Here is a 23955-nt window from a genome sequence, read left to right as displayed (position 1 = left end):
TTTTCCCCTTTTGAGTTAAGGATTTCAAGATTTTGAAAGTGAAAACCCAAAGTCAGAAATGCAGATTTAATTTTCATTTTGAAATAAGGTATTTTTGAGAAGTAAATTAATAATATTGTATTCTCTGTAACCCCAAACTTACAATTCTGTCACTAATAGTTTTATTATACATATTCACATTCATAAAGGGAGATCATCAAAATAACCTACATGTTTACTGGCAGTTAAAGGACAAAATATTTTTCATCTGATTCTATAAGTGGACATCACATGATTACTTCTATTGACCAATAAGAAACTGGTAAAATCAGAGAGCCACCATCCATTCTGGATTTATTTTCTTATTTTATTCAACTTTTCCAACACAGTCATCCTTAAGAAGCCAAATCAAGAAACCAGACACGCATGCTTAATGTAAAATTGTGTTTCCTTATGGTTCATGAACAAGAACCTGTTGTATATAATACAGTTATTCAAAGCATTATTGTATTTCTCTGGAAATTTAAACATAAGGGCCACTCAGGTTTAAAATTAGAAAAGTGAATTTGAGGTTTCAGAGGGAGACACAGGCACACCAGTAAGAACTGCTAATCATGATTTCTCAAAATGTCTCTCAAAAATAAACCATATAGAAATAACTACCTTTTCATTGTATTAATGTAATCAAATGGGACAGTCTTAAAATTCATGTCACAAATGTAAAATAAAAAATCTATTACCATCTGCCTTTCATAATCGGTAGGAAATTTTTTGAATGCATTACTTAAACTTTCATGTTATAGAATTCTAACTAAATTCTGGACATCCTGGGGTAGAAGGAGGAAAAGGAGGGCAAGTTGACTAATTCTGAAAGCATCTCTTCAAGTATCTATCACATATACGGTTCAGACTAGATGGAAATCTATATCCATGGAATGCTAATGCCACAATTCTACCAAAAAACTCATTTTTCTTTTCTTTTCCCTCATATTTGGCTAAACTGGTAATGCTCAGCTCATCTTTGTTAATTACCTGGCTTCTTCTCAGCCTTTATGCTATATTCTTGAGCTATTCCTTTTTAGAATTCCTCACTATGTTTATATGTTCTTTAGCTCAACACAGTTGTTAGGGGTCTGTGAACAATTTTACAATTCCCACACACAGCATATGATATCTATTAGGGAGCAATGCCACTTTTCACTTACCAATTCTGGATAAAGCAGTATTTCCTGGTGACAGAATGCTGCTGCTTCCGTTCGCTAAAACTCCCTCTTCACAGCTTGATAAATCTGATTAGAAAATGTCTTTGTTCCAGATCACACGAGGCGCTTTTTTCCTATGAAAGTTTTCTAAAGAGTTATCTGCATTTCATTCCTGTGACAAAACGAATAAGAACAAGGGGGTGGGGGGGGGGGAACAGGGAGTAAGTCCACACAAGTTCCTGGCAAAGATTTTTAGCTGCATTTTTCTGAGTTTAATCAGTAAGCTACATTAAAGTGACAGTTACCAGTTCAGGGAGCCAGAGTTTGATCAAGGCAGCCACAACCAATTTGGGTGTCTTCCACTGATGTGCAGACCCCAAGGAAGTGGTCCCTTGGTCATCTATCACATGTGGCTGAATCACTGGACACCCATCGCCACCCCCCCTCCTCCCCTCCCACCCCCGGCCCCTGTTGAGCAGCAGCTCAGGCAGGAGAGTGACTGGTCGCCCAAAGCGGGACTTCTTATAGGGACCCGCCAATTAGCTGCTGACCAATCGCAGGCAGCACCTAGTACCTAAGTCACGTGACAGGGCAGTCCCTATGACTGCAGGATTTCTGAATTACTGGGGTTACACAAAGGACACTCATTCAGGAAAAGAGGGGGGAAAAAAAAAAGCCATAAGCCGAAACAGAAAACGCCCAGGCTGTGACAACTCCGGCTTTAAAATAGGGAACACCCGAGCCTCACACAGACAGACAAAAAGCCACCACCAAGCCAGGATGGAAATCAGAGGAGTGCCTGGCACATATTAAAAAATAATCCCCAAGCCGAGGCTGAGTTTACAAACCCACTTCAGCTATAAATCTACTCCTCCTTCCCCTTCCTCTTCAGTCTCCCCAACAATTTTGCATTCTTAACTTCTTTATTCTAAAAAGCTCTCCGGTGAGCCTCCGCACAGCGGCTGGAGGAAAAAATGGGTGAGACACAAGAGCCCCCGCTCTTTTCAGCCCCTCCAAATACCACTAAAGGAGATTCAAAGTCTGCTGTGAAAAAGTTTCTTAAACGAAATACATTTATCTCAAAATGGTTGCACAGTTCAGACAAAATTAAACACAGTCAGGACCAATTTGCACCGTAATGACCAAATCATCAGTTTCCCCCCACCCCTTTCTTTCTCCCACTCTCTCTCATGTAATCATTTTGGACTGTTCACATTGAGAACATTCTCGTTAAGTAAATGAGCCCCCCGCTTAGTGAGCCAGCTACTAATTTATCTAACACCCCCAATGTAGTTCTCAATTATTTTTTATATCCTAGGAAACATTCAACTGTGAACACCCTACCATTTCATTATCCCCCACCCAAAATGGTACTTACATTTGTTCTTTGTTTGGGTCTGTCCGGGTTTCTCCCTCTCCCCTGGACATTTGAAGCCAAAATATGGACATAGCTTCAACCTTCAAATCTAAAAGGCCCTATTTTGATCGTGCAAGGCTGCAAGAGCTCCTTCTCCGAGGCAAGCCGGGAACACTGTGCTGCTTGCCATTCCCAATTTATGGAAGGAAGCGTATGTCAAACAAACCAGGTGATGACTCAGACTGCCTCCCCCAGCCACGTTTTCCCTAGAATGGGAGGGTAGCGTAAGTGCAGCCCATTTGGATGTGACTCAGTTTTATTAGACTGGTGATTGTAGTTAATCTGACAAGCTCACATTTTTTTCTTTTATAACTTGTACATTTCAGGACCACAAGGCAGATTCTAAATGGTTTCAAAGAACTGGATCATGTAAAGGAGAAAGTTGCAAGAGTATTTTGATGGTATGGTGAGGCTCTGGTTCTAGTCCCAAATATTTAAACCATCCTAATTATTTGTTGAAAATTTTGCAACTGAGGCAACTGAACGTTTGAGTTCACGCGAACAGCAGTAAACAGGTTTTATAATTTTAGATCTACTGGAGGCTTTTATCATGGAGGACTAGGACTCTTTGTATCCTGTGGACCCAAGTTTAAGTCTGTAAGTCTGCAGCCCACGTGGCATGTTCTTTCGGAAGTGATCAGGGGCACGGGAGCCATGTTGCAACTTTCACTTTTGCATTTACTACAATTCACATTCTAATCTGAGCCACTCACACACAAGCACATATGCAATATAACCACATCTCTCTCTCTCACACACACACAAGCATCTGTACTGTTCTTAAATCCCAACCTGCCTACAAGCTGAGAAATAAAAACCTGAAAATCTTTCAATGTCATCTGAGAAAATTCTGATTAAATACATTGGCATGCCTGAAAGTCTTCCTCTTCAGCAAAAAAAAAAAGTTTACTACCAAGATGGGGGTGGGATTACATGGAATAAATTGTTCCCAGGTATTACACAGACAGGAAGAATGCAGTAATAAGGAGTGCAAGTCCCCACACAAAAAATCTGGAAGCCTCGGTCTGAGCAGTTTAACTTCAGTTATCTCCTTTCAGCATACTTCCTTTAACCCTGACAGAGTTAGCAACTGCTCTGACCAAGGCTTGACATGCATTGCTGATTATGCCTTGATGGAGAACTAATTTTGTTTTAATATAAAAAAATACTCTATTTCTATAATATATCAAAATGTTCAAATATCTAATTTTCAAATTGGTAGAGGAAGGCAGAGAAAAGGTTTATACCTTGTAAATCCAGTTGGTTCAGGAGCTGACTATTCACATTACAGAAAGAGTCCCTGTACTCTTTTTACTGGAATAAATCCCACACTAAATTTATAGATAGAACTGACTTTCTGAAGCTAAATCCACACAAAACAATTTAGAAGTGCATTTCCAAATTGTACTTTTGAAACCTTTCTATTTTAACTATGTGCACATATTTCTCATTTGGTTCTTAAAACTTATATTTCCATAGGGATGTATTAATCTAGCCACTGACTTTTTTTTGAGTAAAATTTTATTGGTTTAAAGAACCAGTTATCTTCCTACAATATATAAAGACCATAAAATCTATAATTACACGGTTTTCAATGGAAATAAACACAGACTATGAAAACAGCATATTAATAAATTTGAACGCCTAAAATTTGGGCATCTAAAAGAATCCGTAACATATTTTTAAAGTCTAGAGCCAGACTTGCTGAGGTTTGAATCCTGGCTCTGCCATACGTAGCTGTGATACCTGGGTTAAAAATACATGTACAAGTGAAGGATAGTGCCTGACAGATAATATGTACTGTGTAAGGATTGGCTGTTTTGTTATCATTGTCATCCAATCTCTACGCTTTAACAGCCCTCTACGCACCATCATTTTAGAGTAATACATAGTCATTTTAACATTTCTGCATGAGAAAAATGCAATTCCATAACTTTTCTTAAAAGAAATCACTTGACAAACACCTAGTCAATCCATATTTTCCTCCCAAAGTTTCAGTGATTTTTAATACTTGTCTGGTTTTACATTTGACATCTGCTGGGGCCTTTCTGTCCAGACTTCTTGGAGTTTCCAAAAGCCAGTGCAGAATCAGGCTGGGACCTGCTGGGGAGGACATTCAAGAAGAATTTCCATTCCAGTCAGCCCAGATGGGTCAAGACATGGAAACTCATCGGCCAGGAAAGGAGGTGAATGGGTCAAAGACTGGGGGAAATACTACAGTCCTGTGGGTGTGGAGCACCACCCTTGACATCAAAAAGGGGCCCCCAAACAGAGGCATGAGGAAGTGGTTTCAGACCCAGGAAAAAGAGATTCACTGTTTATTCTCTCCGCAGGGTCATGACATAAGACTCCACCATAGTTACCCTCAGGGAAAACCAAGGAGTGAGGGTGTGTGGGGGGTTCAAAAAGAAACCTCAGCATGCACTCTCTCCCATGCTGTCTTTTATTAAGGAATTTCATTTCTTAAAGGAGAAAACTACATGGATTTCCATCTGAAAACTCTGTGAAGAAATTCAAGCATCCCACAAACCCTCCAGTAACAAAGCTAATCGTTTCCAGCCAACATAGAACATATTTGAAGAATGATAAAATGGACAGCAACCAGACATCGCTGAGATGCAGGCAAGTTTTATAAATATGGAACTCCTCAAATATGGTGCTCGGCACTGCTCTGGGGGAAAAGAGAAATAATTCTATGTTTTGTTGGAGGGCGAGCAACTGCTTAGACTTGTCTTTATCCAGGCAGTGTTTCTGAGACAGATGGTAACAGAATGGGGGGAAAGCCAGCAAAAATGGAGAGAAGGTGATTAGGATTACAAATGAGTGTTTGAAGGAAGGCTTGATTCCATTCCCCTCCATGCAGGAAGACACACAGAGATCTGATTCAACAATTTAGTTAAAGCCAGGTTTGGAGCTCGGGCACAGAGCTTCCTCTTGGTCACCACTCCTGTCTCCAGGCAATCTCTAGAACACCAAATGATCCAACTGTGTCAGATTCCCACAAATCGGAACTACAGGTCAGGATGCAGTCAGACAGCTTGAGTTCTAATACTGGCTCTGGGACTATAACCTGTGGGGACTTAGGAAAGTGACTTCATTTTTCTCACAGCTTTGGTTTCATCTGGAGAATGGGAATAACTGAGAAAATATGAGGAAGGAACAGAAATCACTGCATCCATAATATGTGCCACAATCATCAGCTCACTAAAGGGGAGGTTATCACCCCCAGTACCAATCTTCCAACTCCTCCGGGATGGGAGGGAATTCAACAGTCTTAGGCTTCTAAGTCACACTGTTCATTTGAAGGCTGACAAAATGACTTTCTCACTTATGTTTTACAATGATCAAACATCTTTAGATTCATGTTGATTGATATCTGGCAGAAACCAACACAATACTATAAAGCAATTATCCTTCAATTAAAAATAATAAGAAATTAAAAATAAATCTTTGGGATAAATAACAAGGACCTACCTAGCACAGGGAATTATATATTCTATATCCTGTGATAAGCCATAATGGAAAAGAATATAAAAAAAGAATGTATATATACATGTATAACTGAATCACTTTACAGCAGAAATTAATACAACCTTGTAAATCAATTATACTTCAATTTAGAAAAATCTTTGGATAATGGCTAGATTCACTTTTTGATTATAGCAAAGTGATATACTTTGAGATGAGAAGATCAGTTTTATATCCAGTGTATATAAAATTCCCCAAATAAGAAAATGTTCATAGATGCCTGCCTATGTGGCTATGTGTCTACCTCTACCAACATGCACGTGAACTATGTCTAGAATTATATAAGACACTCTTAACATCTCTTTATGAGAGTTGCCCTTTGTTCCATGCTTTTCCTATTATATAAGCAGCCACTCTGCCCGTCTTCCTGCAATGATTTCAGATCTAAGCAGTACACTTTGCTCAGAAAAGTTTTCATTAGTTGTCTTTTTTCCCCACCCATTTTAAAGAATGAACTGACTCAGTTTTTGATGGCAACGCCACTGGGTGGGAGTGAATATGGGAGTGGGTAGGGTGGGAGAAAGGGGGGAGGAGGAAGGGGAGGTGGGGGTAAGAGCCAAGAGCTGAATCACAGCCATGTGAGTAATCTCAGGCTTTTTTTTCCTCTTCCTAAGGGTATGAATCAAATTAAGCTTGTTTTGCTGTGGGTGAAGGAAGAGGAATATAATAGCGTGAATCAGAGCAATTATCAAATATGCGGCACTCACTAAAAATTAATTACAATCACTGTTTTCTCTCACATGTCTGCCAGAAGATGCCGGAGAGCTTTTGCTAATCAATATAATCCTTTACGAAATTTCTCAAGAGTTTGAACTTGATTTTCTCCCTCTTCTTTTGAAAAATTTCCTTTTACACATACATTGCAGACACAGGAATTATTTCGGAGCTTCTGTGAGATAATCTTTGGCCCTTAGAGATAAGTGTGAAAACAATGTGGCTAATACTGGGTAGAGATCAGGTTATACACTATCAAGCCATGAGGGCTGGAAGCAAAATTCTGAGTTTATGAAAACAATCACTCAGACGTGAGTTTAACCTTTCAAAAGCACACCGATGGGAAGGCTGTAAGCAACAACAAACCTGCGGGGCAAAGTGGGCATTCCTTTCATAATACTAGTTTTTGGTGAGAAAAGAGTTGTCATATGAAACTTCCGAACTGTCCTATGCTGGAATAAGTGGATCCTCATCCTTGTAAGAATTTATTAGGAGTGATATGGAGAAGAAGGCGGATGGAAACATATGAAATCAGGTTGCTTTTTTTTTTTTAATTTACATGGAGAGTAAGGCCATAGCTCAGCTATTTACAGTCAGGATGCATATCTAACCAGACTTACAGGAAAGGCACTTCCTTTTCTGCCATATTTTTAACCCAATCTGTTTAGTAATTTGTGGAGTATAAATATTACCATGGGGAAAATTGCCTACCTAAAAAAAAAGGCTCCAGTGATCGAATATTTCCTATTCCAGGGCAGATCTATGCTTTAGGAAATCAAGAGGGCGTATTTTGAACTTTACTGACAAATTTACATATATTCCTACACCAATGAGCTAAAATGCATTGTCCCTTTGGGTTATCTATCCATGGTGGGTTTTTTTTTTCCCCTTTTAAGCATAGGTATGGACATTCTATAGATAGGCAAATGCTCCCAATGGATTTAACACTTTTACAGAATATTCCACACACAGGAGCTCAAGGAGAGCAGTGTCTTTATCACACTGTCAAGTTTTCCAAAGTTCATTTCTATTTATGGGACAGTGTTTTTGTTCTAGCACAACCTTTCATAAGGTCACCAAATAAATTCTTTCAGGACCACTCTGAATAGGCAAAAGCTTTTATTAATAACTTTTCCATGTCTATGTGTTTCTCAATTTGGAAATTTTCATCTGTAATGACAAGCTCTTTAGGGATGACAGTTGGTATGCCCAGTTTTACATATCTCCAAATCTGCTTATATAAAGGAACATTTTAGAGATTTTATTCAAGGTCTATTTACATATCTACAAAAATATATCAACACTGGGTCCATATAAACTGAGCTAGATTGGTTTTCAGACTTGGTGACTTGGCTTTCTACTCCCAGGCCTTCAAGTTCCCTGCCACCTGACTCCAGTCAAGCTCACTATGTCACAGTATTTGACTTTCAAGTCAATACTCTTCCTAATTAAAATCTTTAGTTTCTTATGTAGTAGAAATAATATTCCCAAATCTAGTTTTCTCACACCCTGACCTGTGTCTATTGCAAGGGAAAAAGTGTCCATAAACTGCCAATTCAGATTTTAGTCCTCTCTCTTTAAATGATCGAAATAGTAACTGATCAGGGCTTCCCTGATGGCTCAAGTGGTAAAGAATCCGCCTGCAATGCAGGAGACACGTGAGACACAGGTTTGATCCCTGAGTCAGGAAGATCCCCTAGAGGAGGAAACGGTAACCCACTCCAGTATTCTTGCCTGGAGAATCCCATGGACAGAGGAGCCTGGCAGGCTATAATCCATGGGGTCACAAAAAGTCAGACATGACTGAGCAACTGAACACACACGGTAATTGCAGAAGACACTGAAAAATCGATCTTATTAATCCTCAGAGTTTCAGTCCTCTGAAAAGAAGAGTCCTTGGAGTACTCTACATGGGTTTTTTCTGCTCCTTAATATACCAAAATGTTTGGGGTGAGACTGAGAGTGGGGTGGTTACCATTCTGATGTTTTCCATGGAAAGAAACAGAATTTTCAAAGGCATAATTGATGCTAAGTGTAAGTGAACTTAAGACTTTGTAAATCAATCACCAACTATACTGAGGTGACCTGGTTCTCATCTAACAATAGGGAAGAAAAACGAAAAAGAGCACTGAAATAAACTTGGAAGTCAGGCATCCAGGCAAGGTCAGGGGTGGAGGTGGAGGTGAAGGTGCTGGTGGTGGTCTTGGCTGGGAGGTGATAAGGTCACGGAGTCAGTGAGGCAGAAAACAGGAAGTGAGTAGGAGGCTCAGGCTGGGGAGAAGGGGGTGTTGGGACCCCTCAAAATGCAGACCACCCCCTAGCTTGTGAAAGAGGAACAAATAATAGACATGGGAAAGAGAAACAAGAAAAAGAGGACACCGTTTCATGTGAAAAGCATGATTTTAATAGTGAGCTTTTGTTTCCAATCTAGCACTAAGTCCTCTTTGTCATTATTTTTCCAAAAATGTATCTCTTGGCTCTCTCTAATTTATCTGATCCATCATCATCCTCTCTCCAGGATATGGCCAAGCTCTCAAAAAACTGCAGCCTGTGAAGGAGCTGTAAGCAGGGTAGTGAGGGAAACTGCTTAAACTACTCCAGTATTAAAGGATTGAGGCTGATTAAGCGGAAGGAAGGAGAGAAAGCACTGAAGTAACTGTCTGTGGTGTGATGTGTCCGGAAAAAAAAAACAAAAAACAACAAAAAAAAACCCTACCATATGGAAACTGGAAGGAGGCCCTAAGCAGAGAGAGGCCTTCAGAAGAGCTGGACTAGGAACCTGTCAGGGATGGCAAAGGGGAAGTCACCTTACTTAACCAGTGGTTGACCAGAAGTTCCTTCCAACTGATTCTAGAACTCCAAGTTGCTTTTTCAAGAGTTTTACAGAGCATTTTAAATTGCTTTAAAACAATTTCCTTAAAAGAAACCTTGCACTGAAAATAAAACAAATCGATGATGACCTTCTCTGTTGGAGAGTTTTAGCTCACAAATTAATTTAACCTGATGACTTCCTCTACAAGGTAACCATCAATGTATGACTCTCTCTAGAACATTGCTCCTCCGGTCTCACCTCCTGTGACCAGGAACACTCCTTAAGTGGTTGTACAGTATAACAAAGCTACTTTTCCTCTCTTTTCCTTCCCCAGCAGGTCATTGGAAGAGTGCAAGATGATCCATTACAAACTGTGGCTGTGCATTAAAAAGAATTGAAATAATGCCATTTACAGCAACATTGATGCACCTGGAGATTCTCATAGTAAATGAAGTAAGTCAGACAGAGAAAGACAAATATCACATGATCTCACTTATATGCAGAATCTAAAACAATGACACAAATGAATTTATTTACAAAACAGAAACAGACTCACAGACTTAAAGAATGAACTTATGGTTTTGGGGCTGGGGGGAAGGTTAAGAGGAAGAAACAGATTGGGAGTTTGGGACTGATGTGTATACACAGATATACTTAAAATAAATAACCAATGAGAACCTACTGTATAGCACAGGGAACTCTACTCAGTATTCTGTAATAATCTAAATGGGAAAAGAATTTGAAGAAGAACGGGTACATATATATGTATAACTGAATCACTTTGCTATACACTTGAAAATAATGCAACACTGTTAATCAACTATACTCCAATATAAAATAAAAACAAATTTTTTAAACTGTAGCTGTGCTATAGTTATGATAACTGAGATGTCACCATGGTGGGAAGTTGGGTGATAGACACTCAGAACCCTCTATTATTTTTCTGTCTTCTTGGGAGCTTGTAATTAATTCAAATGAAAAAGTTGAAAACCAGAAACATGCAACTGTCTGAAAAAATTTATCTTCAAACCAATCATAACCAACCAAAGTCAAATTTCACTTCTGGATAATTGTTCCCAATGATGCTAGCTCTCTACTTAATGCTGGAGAAAAAACATTCAGGGGGAAAACCAAGAAACCAAAACACAAGTTTCTAGCCAAACTTCTCCCTTTTTGTTTAATGTATATGGAAGAGTAAATTTGGAATCATAAAATCTAAAATGTAAACTAATAACTATAAATGACAAAAGAAAGAGAAATTGGTTTTGTAAATTTAAGATCTAGAAAAGAGACCCACTCTATTTCATCCAACCTGACATGTCGTTGATTGTAAGACACTCAATTCTTCTATGCATCATTAGGTAAGAAACGAACTTTGTCAATTAACTATGACACAATCCCTTAAACATAGTCCTGAGTGACAGTCAAACTAGCTTTTCATTGCTTTGTTCTGTGAGGTTTGGCGATTTCTCCTGCCTTCAGTTACACAGCTTGGCGTGTAACTGGCAGTCCTCCTGCATGTATCTCGGCAACAAATAACACAGCTTCAACTACTTGTATTTTCCTAGTTGTTGCTTTGAAAGAAAATGTGGGATTTCAGTCATTTATCCAACAATGAACATTTGCTTCACTAATATCAAATTTACTCCCTGCTGTTCTCATGCCTTTCTTTCTGGGTACACAATAACATTTTGTTTCAGTGCCAATAACATTTTATTTTATTAAGTGTACCTCCTTTTTGAGGCATGGCTGATGTATAAGTTTCTGGTGTACAGCACAGTGATTCACAATATTTAAAGGTTATACTCCATTTATAGTTATTTTAAAATACTGGCCATATTCCCCTTGCTGTACAATGTATCCCTGTAGCTTATTTACTTTATACAAGTAGTTTGTACCTCCTAATTCTCTACCTCTATGTTGCCCCTCTCCCCTGTCCTTCTCCCCACTAGTAAACACTACTAGTTGTTCTCTATATTGGTGAGTCTATTTCCTTTTGTTATACTCACTAGTTTGTTGTATTTTTTAGATTCCACATATATCACTGTGTGTGATAACAAACAGCATTTGTTTTCCTGACTTACTTCTCTTAGTTTGATAATCTCTAGGTCCATCCATATTGCTACAGATGGCACTATCTCATTCTTTTTTATGACTGAGTAACATTCCATTGTACATCTTTATCCATTCATCTGAAGGACAATAAGTGCACTCTTATTGAAAGTGCATCAAATGATAGGTACCCTCAGCCATATACAGAGCCAATAATATACAAGACAACTCAACTAAGTTGTTGGCCATGTGAAAAGCTATGGCCAACTTTGTAAATGCGTGGGCAACAGCAACTGCATGGCAGATGGCACTTGGGACAGACTGTCCATTCTAATAAGTATCCCAGTTTTAGAAACAGTCAAATATGAAGAATAGGTAGAGGAGGTCTCTTGGAACACATAAAATTTCGTAGATGCTGTAGGTCTCCTTCCAGCCTGGGAAAATCCTCATTTCCCATCGCCTGTTTCTGACCTCCTTGTTCAGATGATTAATTTACTTGCTCATTTAAAAAAAAAAACTTATTGAGTACTCAACTTCCAGGTACTGGGCTAGGTTCAAGGACAGCAATTAACATAAGACAAAGTCTCTGACCTTGTGGAGTTTCCAGTTCAGAGGAGAAGGACAGACAATCAAATAAATGCAAAATATGCCAGCAGGTGATGAGATCTCTGGTAGGATACAGAGGACCAACAATCCAGGGGTGCAGGTGGGGGTGGGAATGTGTGGTTGACTCTTATTTTGTTTAGGGTGATCAGTGAATAAAAGTCTTCTCAGATCAAGCAGGCATTTGAACAAAGTTCTGAGGAAAGGGAGGAAGTGGGTTCCATGGAGACCTAGGCAACAAACGAAAGGGCAAGGCAGAGGAGAGAACTTGTACAAGGTCACTGATATAGGATTATACCTGGTCAGTTAAGGGATAGCAAAGAGGCCGTGGCACTACAACAGAATAGGCAAGGGAGAAAGAAGGAGATGACACTGAGTCAGTTGAGCAGGAATGAGGGGAGCAGATGACATAGAGCTTTCTAGGCCATTATCTTTCAAGGACTATGATCTTTACTCTGAGAAAAATAAACACCTAGGAGGCTTTTGGTCGGGAAGAGTGGAATGATCGAAGAGGTACCACCTGAGGCAAGGATGGAACAGAGTGTTTAGTTGATTAACCCAGAAGAGATGCCAGTAGCCTGGCCTAAGTGATATTGGTGGGAAATAAAGGTGACTGGTCAGATTCTGGATACATTTTAAAGGAAGAGCAGACAAGATTTGCTGATGGGGGCGTGTATGCTAAGTCACTTCAGTCATGTCTGACTCTTTGCAACCCTATGGACTGTAGCCCGCCAGGTTCCTCTGTCCGTGGGATTCTCCAAGAATGCTGGAGTGGGTTGCCATGCCCTTCTCCAGAGGGTCTTCCCGATCCAGGGATTGAATCCAGGTCTCTCACATTGTGGGAGGATTCTTTACTTTCTGAGCCACCAGGGAAGCCCACTGATGAGGGATATAAGCTAAAGAGAGGAGTCACTGACTACTCCAGGGTTTCTGGCTTAGATAACTGAAAGAACAAAACTGCTATTTCCCAAAAAGAGGCAGGCTGGGTATGGCTGGGGCTAGGGAGGTGTGTAGAGAGGGATGAAGAGTTGGGTTTTAGATATACTAGGTTTGAGATGCCAAGTAGACATCCAAGCAGAAATGAATCTGAAATTGAGTGAAGCGTTCCGAGATGAAATCATTAGCTTTTAAGTGGTATTGAAAGCCAAGAGATTAATTTGACTTTGGGAGTGAGGACAGATAGAGAAGTGGTAGGAGAACTGAGGCACTTGAATAAGAAGAGGTTGGAGCGACGCCAGGAGGATTCAGCAAAGAAGACTGGCAAGGAGCACCCTCTGGGAAGGCAGAGCACCAAGTGTGGCCTCAAGGAAGCCAAGGGAAGGAAATGATTTCAAGGAAGATGGCAGGAGCAGCTGGGTCAAATCCTGCTGGCAGGCTGAATAAGATAAGGACTGGGGACTCATCAGTGAATTTGAAATGCAGAGGTCTGGGAATGCTTGATGGGGGCCATTTCGGGGGTACAGTGGGTGGGGACACAAAGTGTAACTGGAGTGGAGACAATGGAGCATAGAAAGAGAGGTATTTGCAGCAGTAAATAAAGACAACACTTGCAAAGAGAAATGGCACAGTGGCTGGAAGGGGATGTGTGCGTGTGTGCTCAGTTGTGTGCTCAGCAACACTGATCACCCCAATTAGAGGTACTAGCTGTGTAGCCTTTCTCAGAAGCTGACAAGTTGGTAGTCATCAGGTAGAGTCTCTCTGTGGCCATGAACTGAAGCTGACCAAGTTCTTGGTAACAGAAGACATTAAGCCCAACCATTGAACTTCTGGAGCTCTAGAAAAATTAGTTATCTGCAAATGACATTAAAGTTTATTGCAAAAAAAGCTGTGAGTCAGGTAGTGGCTGTGAAAAGCAGCACCAAAATTCCATTATCAATTCCATTATCAACAACAAAAAATCAATTGGTTTACCTGAATTAACTGACTTTAGAGACAGACAGCAGAGTGAGGTTAAGACCACAGACTTCGGAGCCAGACTGCCCAGGGCCAAGTCTCAGCTCCACCATTTACAGACTGGGTAACTTTGGGCAATTCACTGACCATGTCTGCTTTCTTGTCTGTAAAATGAAGGGAACCAACAGTACCTATTTCATAGGGTTACTGGGAGGGTAAAGTGAATTGCTATGTGCAATGTTTACTATAAAGTCATCATCTCTATCTTGGAATTTAAAACTGAACAAAAAAAATTAGAAGTAATATGAGGACCCTCTTGGGAATTTGCAAAACCAGAGACATCAGCTGTACTCCAAAATTTGAGGACAATAAATAATGTAACTCAGCAAAAATAATTTTTAAATTGTTTTAATTTGGAAACATAGACATCTAGTGAAGACTGAAATACAACCTTGACATTTTAGGATAAGGCAGAGACTTAATCAATAAACTATATGTCTGCTCGCCTCGGGACTTTTCATCCTCCATGGTCTTTTAGTATTCTCTTCTGAAACTTAAGGGGAATGCTGGAGTGGGTTGCCATACCCTCCCCCAGGGGATCTTCCCAACCCAGGAATCAAACTCACATCTCTTACATCTCCTGCACTGTCAGGCAAGTTCTTTACCACTAGCGCCACCTGGGAAGCCCATTTAATCTCTAACACTAGACAAAAAGACCTGGAAAAGTTCACTGAGGGGTGGGGGTGGAAAAAGTTCAGTGACTGCTAAAGGTTAAAAAAATAGCAAGTGGTAAAGTTAACAAATAAATCAGGGCCCCCAACAGCCAGTTCAGCCATCCTTCCACCATGGCCTGGAATGTGGAGTCTCCCCTATAGGGTACCTATTTGCCCAATGAGAGATGCCATGCTGTAGGTACAGTGTTTCTTGAAGAAGAGTCCGGGAATCCCCGGGGCATTTCTGAAAAGACTGTGGTCTCCACCCTGAATGCTGTCAAAGTGCCCATCCCTCCCTACCTTCCCCACATCAGGTGGTTTGAGGCTCTAAGGTCTGTTCCAATCAGGCTTGTCACCACCTGTCCCTTACTTTTAGCCTCAGACTTAAAGAGACAGAACCTAACAGATAAGGGAAATAAAGTGACGGTGGTATAGATGCATTCCATTTTCGAAACTATACATTTTAAGAGGAGCAACGAATGGGTATGCCTTCAGAAGGAGAGGGGTCTCAGGGTATTAATATTTAAATTCAGATAATCTATAAACTGTGCTCTGACAATCAGTAAATGAAATCATCTGCTTGTGCAACAACTATCTATTTTTGGCTATGTGCAGTCCCAGGCTGGGCTCTGGAACAGTAGAAGTGAATTGGACAGGACTCCTGTCCTCTAGGATTTAAGATGCAATTGTAGAATCCAGGTATGCAGGTTAGGAACGATAATGAATACTATGAAGTAACTGATAGACTCTAAACAAATGAAAAATATCTGAAGCTCTGGAATGCTTTCTTCAAAGGAAATTAACAAGAAAGCCCAGTATGTAAAACAGATCAAAGTAAGTGATCTGGCAGAAGCCACAAGGGCCCCAATAGGCGGCTCTATTCCCTGCTGCCTGAACCTCACCAGTGCCCAGCCTTCAGAGCCCTAGACAAAGCGAGGCAGGGTATGCTTTCAAAGGTGAGCAGCACCAGTGAGCAGATAGGAAAAGGGCTGGCTAGGTAAGAAGAATTGCAGAGACACAGGTGTGGAGGTGAAAACAATACCACAGTGTATTTAGGGAACAAAAAATAAAGAACCCAATGGTCAGGAATGGAGGCTTCGTGGATAGGAGGGTTAGAAAAAGCTGGAGCCACGATTTCCCATTTCTGACTTCAAATTCTAATCCTGAAGAGTGCACAGCAACCGTGCAGCTATTTAAAAATAAGCTGTGCAGCGGTGGCTTGGGAAAGCTTGGATGGAGGGCGTAACTCCATCCATCGCCCAAATGGCAGGGAGAGCAGTAGGAGCTACGCTTCCCATCCCAACCTGGCTTCTCATTCCAGCTCTCACCCAAGCCTCCCCATCCCACAGCGTGATCCCTGTGAAAACGAGGAACATGACCACAGGAGATCCCAACCAAGATGTCCCCGGGGCTGAAGTACCAAAAACAAATGAGAGGCCGAGGCCAGGACAAGTTGTGGAAATCTGTGCCTCTGCTTACCATGGCAGGCCTTTTTTCACACTACCCCTCCCCAACTTCCCTGACTTTTACCACTTGGAGATATAGGTCCAAGAGGCCAAATCTCCCAGTTTTTTCAAAAGAAAGAAACACTGCAGTGTTTATAACACTGTGTAAGCCAAAGAGAATATACCTATAGGCCATGGTGCATTCTTACATTAGAAGAGGAGTCTGAATCTATCTTGCCTACTGCATTAGCCCCAGCCAGCATCTTGCCCAGCTGTGTTTATGTACATATGTGTTCAATATATATCTGTTGAGTACATGAGAAACAAGTATTAGATTAGGCAGCAGTTTGTAACCCAACTTCTTTTGTCTCTCCTCCATTAGAGAAACACCACAGCTTAGGGGAAGTATATGGGGTAACAGGTTCTACGTAAAGGGAAATCTATGGATAAATTACTCAAAGGTCACTATTAACAGAGCCAGTGTCACTGGATTTGCCCTCCACACCTCAGTTCTTCAAAGTTTTTTGTTGTGATGTTATGATTACCTCAATCTCAATCTAGTTCTTTCCTTCCTCTTTTCCCTTCTTTTTTCTAAGATTTCACTCAGGGTTTTAGGAAGAAAAAAAAAAATCAAATCACCAAGAAAATGGGGAGTGTATGTGCACTTCCATATGAGGGTGGCAGGTGGCGCCACATCTATCTCCAGCTTCAGAAGATAGTTAAGACCTCTGAGGTGGGAGACCTCTGAATCTCTGCTCTTCAGCACACTGGTCCTTGCCAGAAAACTAGAATCGATGCGTATGTAGTCATGGGGTTGTCAGGAATATCTCTGGAGCTCTTATATTAAAATGTATTTCCAGGGTTTTTGAGACATCCCAAGTCTGTATAGTCAAAGCTATGGTTTTTCCAGTACTCATGAATCTATGTATGTATGTATGTAAGAGTTGAACCATAAAAAAGGCTGAGCACCAAAGAATTGATGCTTCTGAATTGTGGTGTTGGAGAAGACTCTTGAGAGTCCCTTGGACAGCAAGATCAAACCAGTCAATTCTAAAAGGAAATCAACTCTGAATATTCATTGCAAGGACCCATGCTGAAGCTCCAATACTTTGGCCTCCTGATGGGTAGAGCCAACTCAGTGGAAAAGACCCTGATGCTGGGAGAAATTGAGGGAAGGAGAAGGGATGAGGTGGTTGTATGGCATCACTGACTAAATGGACATGAGTTTGAGCAAACTCTGGGAGACAGTGAAGGACAGGGAAGCCTGGTGTGCTGCAGTCCATGGGGTCACAAAGAGTTGGACATGACTGAGCGACTGAACTACAACAACAAAGTATCTGTTCTCAGTAGCTCTTGTTGGGATTCAACAGAAAGTCAAGTGTAAGATTTGAGGATCAGTGAGTTCCAAGATGGACAGGGTAAAAGTTCTACCTAATGTGTGTCTTGTGCATCAGAATAAATAAAACAACTCTTGCAAGGCAATAAGGAGATGGCTTCAGAAACCCAACCACTGAAGTGAGGCACTTAATCAGAACTTCAGGACAAAGACTAAAGTGTCCCAGAAACAAATGCACAGCTCCCAGAAGTGTTGAGACAGAAGAAACTCTTGATCATCTTGCTGAGGGCATGCAAGACTCAAGATGGTACTGTATTTCTGTATTTATGAACATATAACATTGTTCAGGGCAATGGGACATTTGGGCCAATTTATAGAGGAAAGGAGGAGGGAAATGGGGCTGAAGGGGATGAGCAGAGGACAGACTTCATAACTGGACAGTTTTTAAGAGCCAGGTCAGGATTCACTCATCACAGCTAAGAAATTTCAATCTATACCCCTCATCACTCACATCTACTCCCTTCATCTTCTACTGATCCCAGACAGTCCTGAGCTGATCCCATACCACACATGCCTGCCTTTGAACTTGGCCTCTGGGTATGTTCAGATCTCCCCCAGACCTTTTAAGAGCACCAATGATAGTTCTGGAACAAGATTTAGTATCATCTATTTCTGTTGCCTCCTTTAAAAATATTTTTATTGGAGAACTCTTAAAAGCATCTCCCAAAGTAGAGAGAATAGTATAATGACTCTAATTGACTGCAAAGGTTATTTTTGCCAAGCTTGTTTCATCCATCCCCACCCACCATTGTTTTTACCCCCTTGTTTTAAAAGTTAATAAAATTGATATTAGAGAACGAGTGCCTCACTCAAAGTGCCCTATAAAAAGAAGATATAAAATTATAGCTCAGGCCAAATTTTTAAAAAAATTATAAAAAGTTCTTTTGAGAGATTAAAACTGAGGAAGAACAAAACATAAAAGATAAACCCAGCCTGAGTGAAAGTCATTTTCCACCCTTGTCAGTAGATCCTCTGACCTTGGCAAATTAAAAGATCAGTTGTAAGATAAGTAAGCAATATAATATATACACTTTTTTCAGGCCAAGAGATGTATTTTTAAAATATGACTTAAAATGGTTAGGTTGCTTTCTATTTTTCTGTGGAGTTTAAACTTTTAGCAGATGAAAGGATAATGCTCAGTGAACCACAACAACAAAAATCTGCATGTCCATTGTTGAACATTTTTTAAAAAGGTAATATGGGGAAAATATTTATTTTCTTAAATTGCAATTCAATGTCTGTCATTGAGAAGATAGCTCCATTTGTGTGTTATTTATACCCATATAGCCTGCTCTTTTTTTTGGGGGGTAGAGTTAGTGGTAGCATCTTTGTGAAATATGATTTTAAGAGGGCAAAGGTAATCCTTTTCAGGTAACTAAAGCACACTTCCTAATTAAAACTGAGAAGCAGACATCTGGTCTTCTCCTAGGACTATGAGAAAATGTTTTATTTTATTTTATAAAACCAGCAGTCTAGATTGTCATATTTGCTGTTCCTTCCATCAGCCCTTTCAGTTCTAGCTAAATCCCAACCCTTCTCTCTCTCCAGACTGCACCACCAGTGCCTAAAAAACTCACATTTTCTAGGTGCTCAAAAATATTTCAGATGTTGCAGAATGAACCACTATTGGTTTATTTGACACTCTTCCCATTGTCTGCAAACCTTACCTTTCTCGGCTTTCCAGCTCTCTTGTCCCAGCTCTATGGGGAAAGAATGTGAAAATTATATTTATATATATATATAAGAATATATAAACCCAGGAGCCCTGGGTTTGATCCCTAGGTTGGGAAGATCCTCTGGAGAAGAGAATGGCTGGAGAAGAGAAGGGCTACCCACTCCAGTATTCTTGCCTGGAGAATTCCATGGACAGAAGAACCTGGCAGGCTACAGTTCATGGGGTCACAAAAGAATTGGACATGACTTAGTGACTAAACATATATGTGTGTATACACACACACACACACACACACACATATATACACAACTGAATGACTTTGCTGTATACCTGAAACTATCACAACATTAAAAATGAACTATACATTTTAAAAATGATTAAAATAATGGATCCCAGAGATCACATATAAATCCTTTTTGTTAGTAAGCTATAGTTTCTACTCCTTGAGATATTTAGAAAAAATATTTAGATATAACTCTTTGCTAAGGTGGGTGACTCAGGCTAACATTTCTTCAACACATTTCAGTGAGGCAGGAAGAATATTTAATTTAATTTCTTTTCTATTTCATTTCAAGTTATGGTTGCTCAAGACCAGTACTGTTGACATTTGGGGCCAGACCATTCATCGGTGTTGAGGCTAGGAGGGCTGTCCTGTGCACTGTAGGATGTTTAACAATATCCCTAGTGTCAATCCACTAGAGGTCAATAGCATCTCCACTCCCCAGTTGGAACAACCAAAAAAACCTACTCCAGACATTGCCAAATGTCCCGAAGGGGCAAAGTCATTCTCAGCTGTTTTAAGTCCCCAAACACACCTGTCTGTTTAGCCTCTCCTCCTTCTTATCATCCCCTATCCAACAAAGGCCAAACTCACCATCCTGTTCATTCACTTTTTTTCAAGTCTATAAATTTACGTCAATGAACACCTGTGAAAATTAAAAAAAAAAAAAAGCCATAAAAGGAATGGGTGACCACTCAAAAACTGCTGATTTCCACTCTCCCTTTCTGTTAAAAGAATTTGTAGCTTCTAAAGCAGACAACTGTCCCTTTCAGGCCCCTTATTTCGAAGGTAAGATCACATATTTTGAATATGGCATTACAATCAAAATAACCTAACTCAAGATGATGACTTCTTCTACTTCTTCTACCTTTCTCTCTGTAGGAGGAACCAAGTCTTAATTTTTAGGAAGAACACCAGAACTAAGTAAATACTTAGCACTTTAAAGGAAACTCATTTTCACTTCAATGAATCCTTGCCAGGAGACACGATCTTAAAAACACAGAATCTTCACCACGATGCCTAAGGATAACAGCCCACAGTACTTACAGCCTCCTACCCAAGTTTCTATGGTGATGCTTGAAGGCAAAGGGTTTGAATTCAAACTGCCAAGTAATCTAAAGAAAACCCCTTGCCTCATTCCTCAAAGGAGTTTTAAAATAACTTGTTGAGGGAGGGAAAAGATTTATACTTTATACTTTTTAATACAATTGGTTTTTTCCTAAATTAAGACATTAATTTTCAAGTGAGACCTCCTGGATTCCTAATGGGCTAAGGATAAGAATTCTAGACCAGTTTTCTAAGACCCATTTTCTTTTTGACAATCAAGAAATACTAGACATTGTTTAAGTAGAGGCCGAGTTTAAACTTGCCATGTAGCTAAAAAATCATCAGCAAAATATTAATCACAGCTGAAACCTGATATATACTCTCCCATGTTCCTTAGGTATAATACATTCCAGCGATTAAAAATACATTCCATTTCCTCTAAGTGCACATTCAATCTGTCAAACTGGATGACAATGCCATAAAGCTGCTGAAATTCTGAAACCCAACCTGCTAAACATCCTGAATAGCCCTTTTCCAAAGAAAAGTTACAAGCAACGTATGTATCCTTTTCAGATGTGAAAACGTCTCAAAATTCCCTAAGAAGGATTTCAAAATAGTCCCCTATTAAACTGCTGAATATGAAGAGCATTTCAAATTTCCAGCTTAATTTAAAATTTCCATATTCGTTGTCAATGGTACTCAAAAAATTTTTCCTTGTGCTCCTAGGAGTGCTGCAGGGTTTCAGATCCCTCTAGCAGACATAGGCAGAAACCCTTGCAAACCGTGGGTTGTATCTTTAAAAGGTGTCAAAGGAAAAGCAGAAGAAATGCTGTAATCTCCACCCACTGTCACTTAAAGACATAGCAGCCCACGCTCTCTGCACGCCTAGCCAGCATCCTGCATCCACCCTTTCTTTCAAACCCACTGCATTAGACTATGGAAACTCAGGATGGGTGGCCACAGCGGCCCCTGCTCTGGCTCCAGCTGGCCCACCATGTGGCGTGGCCGTGACCTTAGTCACACTTCCCCCTAACATCCTGTGAGTGGGCTCAAGCTGGAGCCAGACCTTCCCACCGCACTGCCAGCCCTGCTCCTGGAAATGACAAACCCCCACTGCCTAAAACATTCCATTCTCCTCTAATACCAACAGAGTTTCCTGCTCCCCACCCCTCCTGAACAACAGGTCTTTGAAAATCATTCACCACCCTGGTAATACCTTTAACCATTTAGCTATGGAGGGAGACATTTACAACTTCACTTCCAATCCTCACAGATGCTTGTTCTCAGATTTTTAACTCAACTATTTTAACTATTAGCATAATAATCACTTCTTCAGGAATTATAAGCCCAGCTAACATTCAGAATCTAAAACAGAGCACTGAAAAATCTGCACAACGAAGCTCTCTTGGTTCAAGAAGTATTTCATTGCCTCAATAGGGTGCTTGCTGGATTCAGATTTATAGAAGCACTGTCTCCCTGGTCTTTTTCTAGTTGGATAAAAGGATTTCAGAAAGCCCTGACTTGTATGTATAACTCTTGTGCTTGAAAAAGAACTTTCATTGTATAAATAGGTCAATGAGAAAAGAAAAAACGCTCCCCATTTAATTTTAGTGGTAGTGTTGAGAAAGAAGCAACTTTAATTTCATTGAATGATGGAAATAACACTACTGATTGGCAGTATTAATCCCACCTTCCTTCTAAAATGCACATCTAGATCCAAGGATGGTTTTTCAAGCAAAGATGTTAAAGCTGGGTAGAGTAACACCAAGGAGACAGTTCACGTATCCATTGTTTAAATTCATGCTATTCTAAATATTTGAAAACAGACAGAGAGCTTCTGGGTCTGCTTAAAATGTTGACAGCCCACTCCACCCTGTCTTTCCCAGGGAACACAAACTGTAAAACCTGGAAGGACTGCCTGGAGCAGCTCTTTGAGGACTGAGGAGTAAATAGTAGCAGGCAGATTAAGGAAGACCAGAATTCAAATACCACCGAAGTGCCAGTGAGTTTACCATGACTTTTTCCTCTAGTATGCCCCAAGACTGAACTCAACACATTGCCAGCAGGCACCAGGCACAGACAGAGAGCCAGGAGATGCCCTGTAGCTCTGGCTCAGGGAGCAGGAAAGAAAACTCCTGACATTCAGAGAGTGGGGGAAGTCCCTCATTTTTTTCCTCCTCTCTGTTCTCTCAGGCCACAGCCCCCAAGAGCAGCCTGGGGCAACAGGAGCCTGCAGGACCAGAACTCTGGAGGGGGAGAACATTCCTCTGGGTTCAGCAGAACAGTGGTTCCAAGAGGATGGGACCAAAGCTCACGATATTTTTTCCTCTCTCTGGTGTTTCTCTCTGTTTTTCTCTATTGCTTGAACTGGGGATGTGGGCACAGATGTGGAAGTTCATGGTGGAACAGAATAATGAAATCCAATTTTTTGGTTAAAAAAGGGAAAGTCTGGTGGAATTAGAAACTACTGGAAGACAACAATGTCTTACTGTATAGCACAAGGAACTATATTCAATATCCTTTGATCAACCATAATGGAAGAATAGAAAAAAAGAGTGCATATATATGTATATATACATATAGCGTCTCAGGTGGCGCTAGTGGTAAAGATTCGGCTTGCCAATGCAGAAAATGCAGGAGACATGAAAGATGAGGGTTCAATCCCTCGGTTGGGAAGATCCCCTGAAGGAAGGCATGGCAACCCACTCCAGTATTCTTGCCTGGAGAATCCCAAGGCCAGAGGAGCCTAGCGGACTACAGACCATGGGGTCACAAAGAGTTGGACATGACTGAAGTGACTTAGCATGCATGCACATATATATATATATATATATATATATATATACACACACACACTCAAACACATATATATGTATAACTGAATTATTTTGCTCTACAGCAGAAATAAACACATTATAAATCAACTATACTTGAATCAAATAAAAATTTTTAAAAAGTACTGTTGAGATCACAGAGGAAGGAACTTGGGAAGAGGCCCCATAAATGGTTTCTTAACTCTTAGACTCACCTGTAAGCTTTACCTGCATGGATTTCATCCTAAACAGCCTACTGAAAACTCTGAGAACTGAACTGCCTAAGTCCCAGACATGTCACTGGGGAGCATATATATCAGACACATCCAAGTACCACTGTCAAGGCTTGGAAACTTGAACTGTCACTGGGACCAGCAGAAGGTGGG

General features: G+C 40.4%; 1 protein-coding gene across 1 annotated transcript in view; it reads right to left on the bottom strand.

Moving 5' to 3' along the window:
• The window catches only part of LOC122435525, a 113188-nt gene that overhangs the window by 27231 nt on the left and 62002 nt on the right, over positions 1–23955 (bottom strand). The window contains exon 6 of the mRNA XM_043459720.1: positions 1185–1353. The gene's annotated coding sequence lies outside the window, so the exon portion shown is untranslated. The remainder of the gene's footprint in view (positions 1–1184; positions 1354–23955) is intronic.

Source organism: Cervus canadensis, chromosome X (assembly GCF_019320065.1).
Source record: "Cervus canadensis isolate Bull #8, Minnesota chromosome X, ASM1932006v1, whole genome shotgun sequence".
NCBI lineage: Eukaryota > Metazoa > Chordata > Mammalia > Artiodactyla > Cervidae > Cervus > Cervus canadensis.
This window is presented reverse-complemented; position numbering and strand designations above follow the sequence as displayed.